Source organism: Lissotriton helveticus, chromosome 7 (genome assembly GCF_964261635.1).
Source record: "Lissotriton helveticus chromosome 7, aLisHel1.1, whole genome shotgun sequence".
NCBI lineage: Eukaryota > Metazoa > Chordata > Amphibia > Caudata > Salamandridae > Lissotriton > Lissotriton helveticus.
In genome coordinates, this window is record NC_136068.1 from 412,947,116 (window position 1) to 412,960,840 (window position 13,725).

The window sequence follows — 13,725 nt, forward strand, 5'->3', positions numbered from 1 at the left end:
GCTGAAATGCCAGAAACCGGTCCCCGGAAGCTTGTTTCCTTCCCAGTGTAAGAATTGGCTTTTGTAGTCTGGTCTGCCCTGTTCCCATGATGCACTGGGCCAGGGACAGACTAATTTGCATACAGCCAGGTTCTGAAACTGGGATGGTGCAGTGAGCTAAAAAACGGTGTTGGATCTAGCCCTGATCTCTTGACTGGGTGAGAGTACTCTGCTTAATTCAGAGACTCTGTCCATCACCACCCCTTGTTGTGAATAATTTTGTCCACCCTAAGCGTGGAAGGGTATACTCAGATGTGAGTCCCTTGCTCATTGCACCATCAGGATTCGAGCAAGCCGGGCCGAAGACGGCTGAAATGCCAGAAACCGGTCCCCGGAAGCTTGTTTCCTTCCCAGTGTAAGAATTGGCTTTTGTAGTCTGGTCTGCCCTGTTCCCATGATGCACTGGGCCAGGGACAGACTAATTTGCATACAGCCAGGTTCTGAAACTGGGATGGTGCAGTGAGCTAAAAAACGGTGTTGGATCTAGCCCTGATCTCTTGACTGGGTGAGAGTACTCTGCTTAATTCAGAGACTCTGTCCATCACCACCCCTTGTTGTGAATAATTTTGTCCACCCTAAGCGTGGAAGGGTATACTCAGATGTGAGTCCCTTGCTCATTGCACCATCAGGATTCGAGCAAGCCGGGCCGAAGACGGCTGAAATGCCAGAAACCGGTCCCCGGAAGCTTGTTTCCTTCCCAGTGTAAGAATTGGCTTTTGTAGTCTGGTCTGCCCTGTTCCCATGATGCACTGGGCCAGGGACAGACTAATTTGCATACAGCCAGGTTCTGAAACTGGGATGGTGCAGTGAGCTAAAAAACGGTGTTGGATCTAGCCCTCATCTCTTGACTGGGTGAGAGTACTCTGCTTAATTCAGAGACTCTGTCCATCACCACTCCTTGTTGTGAATAATTTTGTCCACCCTAAGCGTGGAAGGGTATACTCAGATGTGAGTCCCTTGCTCATTGCACCATCAGGATTCGAGCAAGCCGGGCCGAAGACGGCTGAAATGCCAGAAACCGGTCCCCGGAAGCTTGTTTCCTTCCCAGTGTAAGAATTGGCTTTTGTAGTCTGGTCTGCCCTGTTCCCATGATGCACTGGGCCAGGGACAGACTAATTTGCATACAGCCAGGTTCTGAAACTGGGATGGTGCAGTGAGCTAAAAAACGGTGTTGGATCTAGCCCTGATCTCTTGACTGGGTGAGAGTACTCTGCTTAATTCAGAGACTCTGTCCATCACCACCCCTTGTTGTGAATAATTTTGTCCACCCTAAGCGTGGAAGGGTATACTCAGATGTGAGTCCCTTGCTCATTGCACCATCAGGATTCGAGCAAGCCGGGCCGAAGACGGCTGAAATGCCAGAAACCGGTCCCCGGAAGCTTGTTTCCTTCCCAGTGTAAGAATTGGCTTTTGTAGTCTGGTCTGCCCTGTTCCCATGATGCACTGGGCCAGGGACAGACTAATTTGCATACAGCCAGGTTCTGAAACTGGGATGGTGCAGTGAGCTAAAAAACGGTGTTGGATCTAGCCCTGATCTCTTGACTGGGTGAGAGTACTCTGCTTAATTCAGAGACTCTGTCCATCACCACCCCTTGTTGTGAATAATTTTGTCCACCCTAAGCGTGGAAGGGTATACTCAGATGTGAGTCCCTTGCTCATTGCACCATCAGGATTCGAGCAAGCCGGGCCGAAGACGGCTGAAATGCCAGAAACCGGTCCCCGGAAGCTTGTTTCCTTCCCAGTGTAAGAATTGGCTTTTGTAGTCTGGTCTGCCCTGTTCCCATGATGCACTGGGCCAGGGACAGACTAATTTGCATACAGCCAGGTTCTGAAACTGGGATGGTGCAGTGAGCTAAAAAACGGTGTTGGATCTAGCCCTGATCTCTTGACTGGGTGAGAGTACTCTGCTTAATTCAGAGACTCTGTCCATCACCACCCCTTGTTGTGAATAATTTTGTCCACCCTAAGCGTGGAAGGGTATACTCAGATGTGAGTCCCTTGCTCATTGCACCATCAGGATTCGAGCAAGCCGGGCCGAAGACGGCTGAAATGCCAGAAACCGGTCCCCGGAAGCTTGTTTCCTTCCCAGTGTAAGAATTGGCTTTTGTAGTCTGGTCTGCTCTGTTCCCATGATGCACTGGGCCAGGGACAGACTAATTTGCATACAGCCAGGTTCTGAAACTGGGATGGTGCAGTGAGCTAAAAAACGGTGTTGGATCTAGCCCTGATCTCTTGACTGGGTGAGAGTACTCTGCTTAATTCAGAGACTCTGTCCATCACCACCCCTTGTTGTGAATAATTTTGTCCACCCTAAGCGTGGAAGGGTATACTCAGATGTGAGTCCCTTGCTCATTGCACCATCAGGATTCGAGCAAGCCGGGCCGAAGACGGCTGAAATGCCAGAAACCGGTCCCCGGAAGCTTGTTTCCTTCCCAGTGTAAGAATTGGCTTTTGTAGTCTGGTCTGCCCTGTTCCCATGATGCACTGGGCCAGGGACAGACTAATTTGCATACAGCCAGGTTCTGAAACTGGGATGGTGCAGTGAGCTAAAAAACGGTGTTGGATCTAGCCCTGATCTCTTGACTGGGTGAGAGTACTCTGCTTAATTCAGAGACTCTGTCCATCACCACCCCTTGTTGTGAATAATTTTGTCCACCCTAAGCGTGGAAGGGTATACTCAGATGTGAGTCCCTTGCTCATTGCACCATCAGGATTCGAGCAAGCCGGGCCAAAGACGGCTGAAATGCCAGAAACCGGTCCCCGGAAGCTTGTTTCCTTCCCAGTGTAAGAATTGGCTTTTGTAGTCTGGTCTGCCCTGTTCCCATGATGCACTGGGCCAGGGACAGACTAATTTGCATACAGCCAGGTTCTGAAACTGGGATGGTGCAGTGAGCTAAAAAACGGTGTTGGATCTAGCCCTGATCTCTTGACTGGGTGAGAGTACTCTGCTTAATTCAGAGACTCTGTCCATCACCACCCCTTGTTGTGAATAATTTTGTCCACCCTAAGCGTGGAAGGGTATACTCAGATGTGAGTCCCTTGCTCATTGCACCATCAGGATTCGAGCAAGCCGGGCCGAAGGCGGCTGAAATGCCAGAAACCGGTCCCCGGAAGCTTGTTTCCTTCCCAGTGTAAGAATTGGCTTTTGTAGTCTGGTCTGCTCTGTTCCCATGATGCACTGGGCCAGGGACAGACTAATTTGCATACAGCCAGGTTCTGAAACTGGGATGGTGCAGTGAGCTAAAAAACGGTGTTGGATCTAGCCCTGATCTCTTGACTGGGTGAGAGTACTCTGCTTAATTCAGAGACTCTGTCCATCACCACCCCTTGTTGTGAATAATTTTGTCCACCCTAAGCGTGGAAGGGTATACTCAGATGTGAGTCCCTTGCTCATTGCACCATCAGGATTCGAGCAAGCCGGGCCGAAGACGGCTGAAATGCCAGAAACCGGTCCCCGGAAGCTTGTTTCCTTCCCAGTGTAAGAATTGGCTTTTGTAGTCTGGTCTGCCCTGTTCCCATGATGCACTGGGCCAGGGACAGACTAATTTGCATACAGCCAGGTTCTGAAACTGGGATGGTGCAGTGAGCTAAAAAACGGTGTTGGATCTAGCCCTGATCTCTTGACTGGGTGAGAGTACTCTGCTTAATTCAGAGACTCTGTCCATCACCACCCCTTGTTGTGAATAATTTTGTCCACCCTAAGCGTGGAAGGGTATACTCAGATGTGAGTCCCTTGCTCATTGCACCATCAGGATTCGAGCAAGCCGGGCCGAAGACGGCTGAAATGCCAGAAACCGGTCCCCGGAAGCTTGTTTCCTTCCCAGTGTAAGAATTGGCTTTTGTAGTCTGGTCTGCCCTGTTCCCATGATGCACTGGGCCAGGGACAGACTAATTTGCATACAGCCAGGTTCTGAAACTGGGATGGTGCAGTGAGCTAAAAAACGGTGTTGGATCTAGCCCTGATCTCTTGACTGGGTGAGAGTACTCTGCTTAATTCAGAGACTCTGTCCATCACCACCCCTTGTTGTGAATAATTTTGTCCACCCTAAGCGTGGAAGGGTATACTCAGATGTGAGTCCCTTGCTCATTGCACCATCAGGATTCGAGCAAGCCGGGCCGAAGACGGCTGAAATGCCAGAAACCGGTCCCCGGAAGCTTGTTTCCTTCCCAGTGTAAGAATTGGCTTTTGTAGTCTGGTCTGCCCTGTTCCCATGATGCACTGGGCCAGGGACAGACTAATTTGCATACAGCCAGGTTCTGAAACTGGGATGGTGCAGTGAGCTAAAAAACGGTGTTGGATCTAGCCCTGATCTCTTGACTGGGTGAGAGTACTCTGCTTAATTCAGAGACTCTGTCCATCACCACCCCTTGTTGTGAATAATTTTGTCCACCCTAAGCGTGGAAGGGTATACTCAGATGTGAGTCCCTTGCTCATTGCACCATCAGGATTCGAGCAAGCCGGGCCGAAGACGGCTGAAATGCCAGAAACCGGTCCCCGGAAGCTTGTTTCCTTCCCAGTGTAAGAATTGGCTTTTGTAGTCTGGTCTGCCCTGTTCCCATGATGCACTGGGCCAGGGACAGACTAATTTGCATACAGCCAGGTTCTGAAACTGGGATGGTGCAGTGAGCTAAAAAACGGTGTTGGATCTAGCCCTGATCTCTTGACTGGGTGAGAGTACTCTGCTTAATTCAGAGACTCTGTCCATCACCACCCCTTGTTGTGAATAATTTTGTCCACCCTAAGCGTGGAAGGGTATACTCAGATGTGAGTCCCTTGCTCATTGCACCATCAGGATTCGAGCAAGCCGGGCCGAAGACGGCTGAAATGCCAGAAACCGGTCCCCGGAAGCTTGTTTCCTTCCCAGTGTAAGAATTGGCTTTTGTAGTCTGGTCTGCCCTGTTCCCATGATGCACTGGGCCAGGGACAGACTAATTTGCATACAGCCAGGTTCTGAAACTGGGATGGTGCAGTGAGCTAAAAAACGGTGTTGGATCTAGCCCTGATCTCTTGACTGGGTGAGAGTACTCTGCTTAATTCAGAGACTCTGTCCATCACCACCCCTTGTTGTGAATAATTTTGTCCACCCTAAGCGTGGAAGGGTATACTCAGATGTGAGTCCCTTGCTCATTGCACCATCAGGATTCGAGCAAGCCGGGCCGAAGACGGCTGAAATGCCAGAAACCGGTCCCCGGAAGCTTGTTTCCTTCCCAGTGTAAGAATTGGCTTTTGTAGTCTGGTCTGCCCTGTTCCCATGATGCACTGGGCCAGGGACAGACTAATTTGCATACAGCCAGGTTCTGAAACTGGGATGGTGCAGTGAGCTAAAAAACGGTGTTGGATCTAGCCCTGATCTCTTGACTGGGTGAGAGTACTCTGCTTAATTCAGAGACTCTGTCCATCACCACCCCTTGTTGTGAATAATTTTGTCCACCCTAAGCGTGGAAGGGTATACTCAGATGTGAGTCCCTTGCTCATTGCACCATCAGGATTCGAGCAAGCCGGGCCGAAGACGGCTGAAATGCCAGAAACCGGTCCCCGGAAGCTTGTTTCCTTCCCAGTGTAAGAATTGGCTTTTGTAGTCTGGTCTGCCCTGTTCCCATGATGCACTGGGCCAGGGACAGACTAATTTGCATACAGCCAGGTTCTGAAACTGGGATGGTGCAGTGAGCTAAAAAACGGTGTTGGATCTAGCCCTGATCTCTTGACTGGGTGAGAGTACTCTGCTTAATTCAGAGACTCTGTCCATCACCACCCCTTGTTGTGAATAATTTTGTCCACCCTAAGCGTGGAAGGGTATACTCAGATGTGAGTCCCTTGCTCATTGCACCATCAGGATTCGAGCAAGCCGGGCCGAAGACGGCTGAAATGCCAGAAACCGGTCCCCGGAAGCTTGTTTCCTTCCCAGTGTAAGAATTGGCTTTTGTAGTCTGGTCTGCCCTGTTCCCATGATGCACTGGGCCAGGGACAGACTAATTTGCATACAGCCAGGTTCTGAAACTGGGATGGTGCAGTGAGCTAAAAAACGGTGTTGGATCTAGCCCTGATCTCTTGACTGGGTGAGAGTACTCTGCTTAATTCAGAGACTCTGTCCATCACCACCCCTTGTTGTGAATAATTTTGTCCACCCTAAGCGTGGAAGGGTATACTCAGATGTGAGTCCCTTGCTCATTGCACCATCAGGATTCGAGCAAGCCGGGCCGAAGACGGCTGAAATGCCAGAAACCGGTCCCCGGAAGCTTGTTTCCTTCCCAGTGTAAGAATTGGCTTTTGTAGTCTGGTCTGCCCTGTTCCCATGATGCACTGGGCCAGGGACAGACTAATTTGCATACAGCCAGGTTCTGAAACTGGGATGGTGCAGTGAGCTAAAAAACGGTGTTGGATCTAGCCCTGATCTCTTGACTGGGTGAGAGTACTCTGCTTAATTCAGAGACTCTGTCCATCACCACCCCTTGTTGTGAATAATTTTGTCCACCCTAAGCGTGGAAGGGTATACTCAGATGTGAGTCCCTTGCTCATTGCACCATCAGGATTCGAGCAAGCCGGGCCGAAGACGGCTGAAATGCCAGAAACCGGTCCCCGGAAGCTTGTTTCCTTCCCAGTGTAAGAATTGGCTTTTGTAGTCTGGTCTGCCCTGTTCCCATGATGCACTGGGCCAGGGACAGACTAATTTGCATACAGCCAGGTTCTGAAACTGGGATGGTGCAGTGAGCTAAAAAACGGTGTTGGATCTAGCCCTGATCTCTTGACTGGGTGAGAGTACTCTGCTTAATTCAGAGACTCTGTCCATCACCACCCCTTGTTGTGAATAATTTTGTCCACCCTAAGCGTGGAAGGGTATACTCAGATGTGAGTCCCTTGCTCATTGCACCATCAGGATTCGAGCAAGCCGGGCCGAAGACGGCTGAAATGCCAGAAACCGGTCCCCGGAAGCTTGTTTCCTTCCCAGTGTAAGAATTGGCTTTTGTAGTCTGGTCTGCCCTGTTACCATGATGCACTGGGCCAGGGACAGACTAATTTGCATACAGCCAGGTTCTGAAACTGGGATGGTGCAGTGAGCTAAAAAACGGTGTTGGATCTAGCCCTGATCTCTTGACTGGGTGAGAGTACTCTGCTTAATTCAGAGACTCTGTCCATCACCACCCCTTGTTGTGAATAATTTTGTCCACCCTAAGCGTGGAAGGGTATACTCAGATGTGAGTCCCTTGCTCATTGCACCATCAGGATTCGAGCAAGCCGGGCCGAAGACGGCTGAAATGCCAGAAACCGGTCCCCGGAAGCTTGTTTCCTTCCCAGTGTAAGAATTGGCTTTTGTAGTCTGGTCTGCCCTGTTCCCATGATGCACTGGGCCAGGGACAGACTAATTTGCATACAGCCAGGTTCTGAAACTGGGATGGTGCAGTGAGCTAAAAAACGGTGTTGGATCTAGCCCTGATCTCTTGACTGGGTGAGAGTACTCTGCTTAATTCAGAGACTCTGTCCATCACCACCCCTTGTTGTGAATAATTTTGTCCACCCTAAGCGTGGAAGGGTATACTCAGATGTGAGTCCCTTGCTCATTGCACCATCAGGATTCGAGCAAGCCGGGCCGAAGACGGCTGAAATGCCAGAAACCGGTCCCCGGAAGCTTGTTTCCTTCCCAGTGTAAGAATTGGCTTTTGTAGTCTGGTCTGCCCTGTTCCCATGATGCACTGGGCCAGGGACAGACTAATTTGCATACAGCCAGGTTCTGAAACTGGGATGGTGCAGTGAGCTAAAAAACGGTGTTGGATCTAGCCCTGATCTCTTGACTGGGTGAGAGTACTCTGCTTAATTCAGAGACTCTGTCCATCACCACCCCTTGTTGTGAATAATTTTGTCCACCCTAAGCGTGGAAGGGTATACTCAGATGTGAGTCCCTTGCTCATTGCACCATCAGGATTCGAGCAAGCCGGGCCGAAGACGGCTGAAATGCCAGAAACCGGTCCCCGGAAGCTTGTTTCCTTCCCAGTGTAAGAATTGGCTTTTGTAGTCTGGTCTGCCCTGTTCCCATGATGCACTGGGCCAGGGACAGACTAATTTGCATACAGCCAGGTTCTGAAACTGGGATGGCGCAGTGAGCTAAAAAACGGTGTTGGATCTAGCCCTGATCTCTTGACTGGGTGAGAGTACTCTGCTTAATTCAGAGACTCTGTCCATCACCACCCCTTGTTGTGAATAATTTTGTCCACCCTAAGCGTGGAAGGGTATACTCAGATGTGAGTCCCTTGCTCATTGCACCATCAGGATTCGAGCAAGCCGGGCCGAAGACGGCTGAAATGCCAGAAACCGGTCCCCGGAAGCTTGTTTCCTTCCCAGTGTAAGAATTGGCTTTTGTAGTCTGGTCTGCCCTGTTCCCATGATGCACTGGGCCAGGGACAGACTAATTTGCATACAGCCAGGTTCTGAAACTGGGATGGTGCAGTGAGCTAAAAAACGGTGTTGGATCTAGCCCTGATCTCTTGACTGGGTGAGAGTACTCTGCTTAATTCAGAGACTCTGTCCATCACCACCCCTTGTTGTGAATAATTTTGTCCACCCTAAGCGTGGAAGGGTATACTCAGATGTGAGTCCCTTGCTCATTGCACCATCAGGATTCGAGCAAGCCGGGCCGAAGACGGCTGAAATGCCAGAAACCGGTCCCCGGAAGCTTGTTTCCTTCCCAGTGTAAGAATTGGCTTTTGTAGTCTGGTCTGCCCTGTTCCCATGATGCACTGGGCCAGGGACAGACTAATTTGCATACAGCCAGGTTCTGAAACTGGGATGGTGCAGTGAGCTAAAAAACGGTGTTGGATCTAGCCCTGATCTCTTGACTGGGTGAGAGTACTCTGCTTAATTCAGAGACTCTGTCCATCACCACCCCTTGTTGTGAATAATTTTGTCCACCCTAAGCGTGGAAGGGTATACTCAGATGTGAGTCCCTTGCTCATTGCACCATCAGGATTCGAGCAAGCCGGGCCGAAGACGGCTGAAATGCCAGAAACCGGTCCCCGGAAGCTTGTTTCCTTCCCAGTGCAAGAATTGGCTTTTGTAGTCTGGTCTGTTCCCATGATGCACTGGGCCAGGGACAGACTAATTTGCATACAGCCAGGTTCTGAAACTGGGATGGTGCAGTGAGCTAAAAAACGGTGTTGGATCTAGCCCTGATCTCTTGACTGGGTGAGAGTACTCTGCTTAATTCAGAGACTCTGTCCATCACCACCCCTTGTTGTGAATAATTTTGTCCACCCTAAGCGTGGAAGGGTATACTCAGATGTGAGTCCCTTGCTCATTGCACCATCAGGATTCGAGCAAGCCGGGCCGAAGACGGCTGAAATGCCAGAAACCGGTCCCCGGAAGCTTGTTTCCTTCCCAGTGTAAGAATTGGCTTTTGTAGTCTGGTCTGCCCTGTTCCCATGATGCACTGGGCCAGGGACAGACTAATTTGCATACAGCCAGGTTCTGAAACTGGGATGGTGCAGTGAGCTAAAAAACGGTGTTGGATCTAGCCCTGATCTCTTGACTGGGTGAGAGTACTCTGCTTAATTCAGAGACTCTGTCCATCACCACCCCTTGTTGTGAATAATTTTGTCCACCCTAAGCGTGGAAGGGTATACTCAGATGTGAGTCCCTTGCTCATTGCACCATCAGGATTCGAGCAAGCCGGGCCGAAGACGGCTGAAATGCCAGAAACCGGTCCCCGGAAGCTTGTTTCCTTCCCAGTGTAAGAATTGGCTTTTGTAGTCTGGTCTGCCCTGTTCCCATGATGCACTGGGCCAGGGACAGACTAATTTGCATACAGCCAGGTTCTGAAACTGGGATGGTGCAGTGAGCTAAAAAACGGTGTTGGATGTAGCCCTGATCTCTTGACTGGGTGAGAGTACTCTGCTTAATTCAGAGACTCTGTCCATCACCACCCCTTGTTGTGAATAATTTTGTCCACCCTAAGCGTGGAAGGGTATACTCAGATGTGAGTCCCTTGCTCATTGCACCATCAGGATTCGAGCAAGCCGGGCCGAAGACGGCTGAAATGCCAGAAACCGGTCCCCGGAAGCTTGTTTCCTTCCCAGTGTAAGAATTGGCTTTTGTAGTCTGGTCTGCCCTGTTCCCATGATGCACTGGGCCAGGGACAGACTAATTTGCATACAGCCAGGTTCTGAAACTGGGATGGTGCAGTGAGCTAAAAAACGGTGTTGGATCTAGCCCTGATCTCTTGACTGGGTGAGAGTACTCTGCTTAATTCAGAGACTCTGTCCATCACCACCCCTTGTTGTGAATAATTTTGTCCACCCTAAGCGTGGAAGGGTATACTCAGATGTGAGTCCCTTGCTCATTGCACCATCAGGATTCGAGCAAGCCGGGCCGAAGACGGCTGAAATGCCAGAAACCGGTCCCCGGAAGCTTGTTTCCTTCCCAGTGTAAGAATTGGCTTTTGTAGTCTGGTCTGCCCTGTTCCCATGATGCACTGGGCCAGGGACAGACTAATTTGCATACAGCCAGGTTCTGAAACTGGGATGGTGCAGTGAGCTAAAAAACGGTGTTGGATCTAGCCCTGATCTCTTGACTGGGTGAGAGTACTCTGCTTAATTCAGAGACTCTGTCCATCACCACCCCTTGTTGTGAATAATTTTGTCCACCCTAAGCGTGGAAGGGTATACTCAGATGTGAGTCCCTTGCTCATTGCACCATCAGGATTCGAGCAAGCCGGGCCGAAGACGGCTGAAATGCCAGAAACCGGTCCCCGGAAGCTTGTTTCCTTCCCAGTGTAAGAATTGGCTTTTGTAGTCTGGTCTGCCCTGTTCCCATGATGCACTGGGCCAGGGACAGACTAATTTGCATACAGCCAGGTTCTGAAACTGGGATGGTGCAGTGAGCTAAAAAACGGTGTTGGATCTAGCCCTGATCTCTTGACTGGGTGAGAGTACTCTGCTTAATTCAGAGACTCTGTCCATCACCACCCCTTGTTGTGAATAATTTTGTCCACCCTAAGCGTGGAAGGGTATACTCAGATGTGAGTCCCTTGCTCATTGCACCATCAGGATTCGAGCAAGCCGGGCCGAAGACGGCTGAAATGCCAGAAACCGGTCCCCGGAAGCTTGTTTCCTTCCCAGTGCAAGAATTGGCTTTTGTAGTCTGGTCTGTTCCCATGATGCACTGGGCCAGGGACAGACTAATTTGCATACAGCCAGGTTCTGAAACTGGGATGGTGCAGTGAGCTAAAAAACGGTGTTGGATCTAGCCCTGATCTCTTGACTGGGTGAGAGTACTCTGCTTAATTCAGAGACTCTGTCCATCACCACCCCTTGTTGTGAATAATTTTGTCCACCCTAAGCGTGGAAGGGTATACTCAGATGTGAGTCCCTTGCTCATTGCACCATCAGGATTCGAGCAAGCCGGGCCGAAGACGGCTGAAATGCCAGAAACCGGTCCCCGGAAGCTTGTTTCCTTCCCAGTGTAAGAATTGGCTTTTGTAGTCTGGTCTGCCCTGTTCCCATGATGCACTGGGCCAGGGACAGACTAATTTGCATACAGCCAGGTTCTGAAACTGGGATGGTGCAGTGAGCTAAAAAACGGTGTTGGATCTAGCCCTGATCTCTTGACTGGGTGAGAGTACTCTGCTTAATTCAGAGACTCTGTCCATCACCACCCCTTGTTGTGAATAATTTTGTCCACCCTAAGCGTGGAAGGGTATACTCAGATGTGAGTCCCTTGCTCATTGCACCATCAGGATTCGAGCAAGCCGGGCCGAAGACGGCTGAAATGCCAGAAACCGGTCCCCGGAAGCTTGTTTCCTTCCCAGTGTAAGAATTGGCTTTTGTAGTCTGGTCTGCCCTGTTCCCATGATGCACTGGGCCAGGGACAGACTAATTTGCATACAGCCAGGTTCTGAAACTGGGATGGTGCAGTGAGCTAAAAAACGGTGTTGGATCTAGCCCTGATCTCTTGACTGGGTGAGAGTACTCTGCTTAATTCAGAGACTCTGTCCATCACCACCCCTTGTTGTGAATAATTTTGTCCACCCTAAGCGTGGAAGGGTATACTCAGATGTGAGTCCCTTGCTCATTGCACCATCAGGATTCGAGCAAGCCGGGCCGAAGACGGCTGAAATGCCAGAAACCGGTCCCCGGAAGCTTGTTTCCTTCCCAGTGTAAGAATTGGCTTTTGTAGTCTGGTCTGCCCTGTTCCCATGATGCACTGGGCCAGGGACAGACTAATTTGCATACAGCCAGGTTCTGAAACTGGGATGGTGCAGTGAGCTAAAAAACGGTGTTGGATCTAGCCCTGATCTCTTGACTGGGTGAGAGTACTCTGCTTAATTCAGAGACTCTGTCCATCACCACCCCTTGTTGTGAATAATTTTGTCCACCCTAAGCGTGGAAGGGTATACTCAGATGTGAGTCCCTTGCTCATTGCACCATCAGGATTCGAGCAAGCCGGGCCGAAGACGGCTGAAATGCCAGAAACCGGTCCCCGGAAGCTTGTTTCCTTCCCAGTGTAAGAATTGGCTTTTGTAGTCTGGTCTGCCCTGTTCCCATGATGCACTGGGCCAGGGACAGACTAATTTGCATACAGCCAGGTTCTGAAACTGGGATGGTGCAGTGAGCTAAAAAACGGTGTTGGATGTAGCCCTGATCTCTTGACTGGGTGAGAGTACTCTGCTTAATTCAGAGACTCTGTCCATCACCACCCCTTGTTGTGAATAATTTTGTCCACCCTAAGCGTGGAAGGGTATACTCAGATGTGAGTCCCTTGCTCATTGCACCATCAGGATTCGAGCAAGCCGGGCCGAAGACGGCTGAAATGCCAGAAACCGGTCCCCGGAAGCTTGTTTCCTTCCCAGTGTAAGAATTGGCTTTTGTAGTCTGGTCTGCCCTGTTCCCATGATGCACTGGGCCAGGGACAGACTAATTTGCATACAGCCAGGTTCTGAAACTGGGATGGTGCAGTGAGCTAAAAAACGGTGTTGGATCTAGCCCTGATCTCTTGACTGGGTGAGAGTACTCTGCTTAATTCAGAGACTCTGTCCATCACCACCCCTTGTTGTGAATAATTTTGTCCACCCTAAGCGTGGAAGGGTATACTCAGATGTGAGTCCCTTGCTCATTGCACCATCAGGATTCGAGCAAGCCGGGCCGAAGACGGCTGAAATGCCAGAAACCGGTCCCCGGAAGCTTGTTTCCTTCCCAGTGTAAGAATTGGCTTTTGTAGTCTGGTCTGCCCTGTTACCATGATGCACTGGGCCAGGGACAGACTAATTTGCATACAGCCAGGTTCTGAAACTGGGATGGTGCAGTGAGCTAAAAAACGGTGTTGGATCTAGCCCTGATCTCTTGACTGGGTGAGAGTACTCTGCTTAATTCAGAGACTCTGTCCATCACCACCCCTTGTTGTGAATAATTTTGTCCACCCTAAGCGTGGAAGGGTATACTCAGATGTGAGTCCCTTGCTCATTGCACCATCAGGATTCGAGCAAGCCGGGCCGAAGACGGCTGAAATGCCAGAAACCGGTCCCCGGAAGCTTGTTTCCTTCCCAGTGTAAGAATTGGCTTTTGTAGTCTGGTCTGCCCTGTTCCCATGATGCACTGGGCCAGGGACAGACTAATTTGCATACAGCCAGGTTCTGAAACTGGGATGGTGCAGTGAGCTAAAAAACGGTGTTGGATCTAGCCCTGATCTCTTGACTGGGTGAG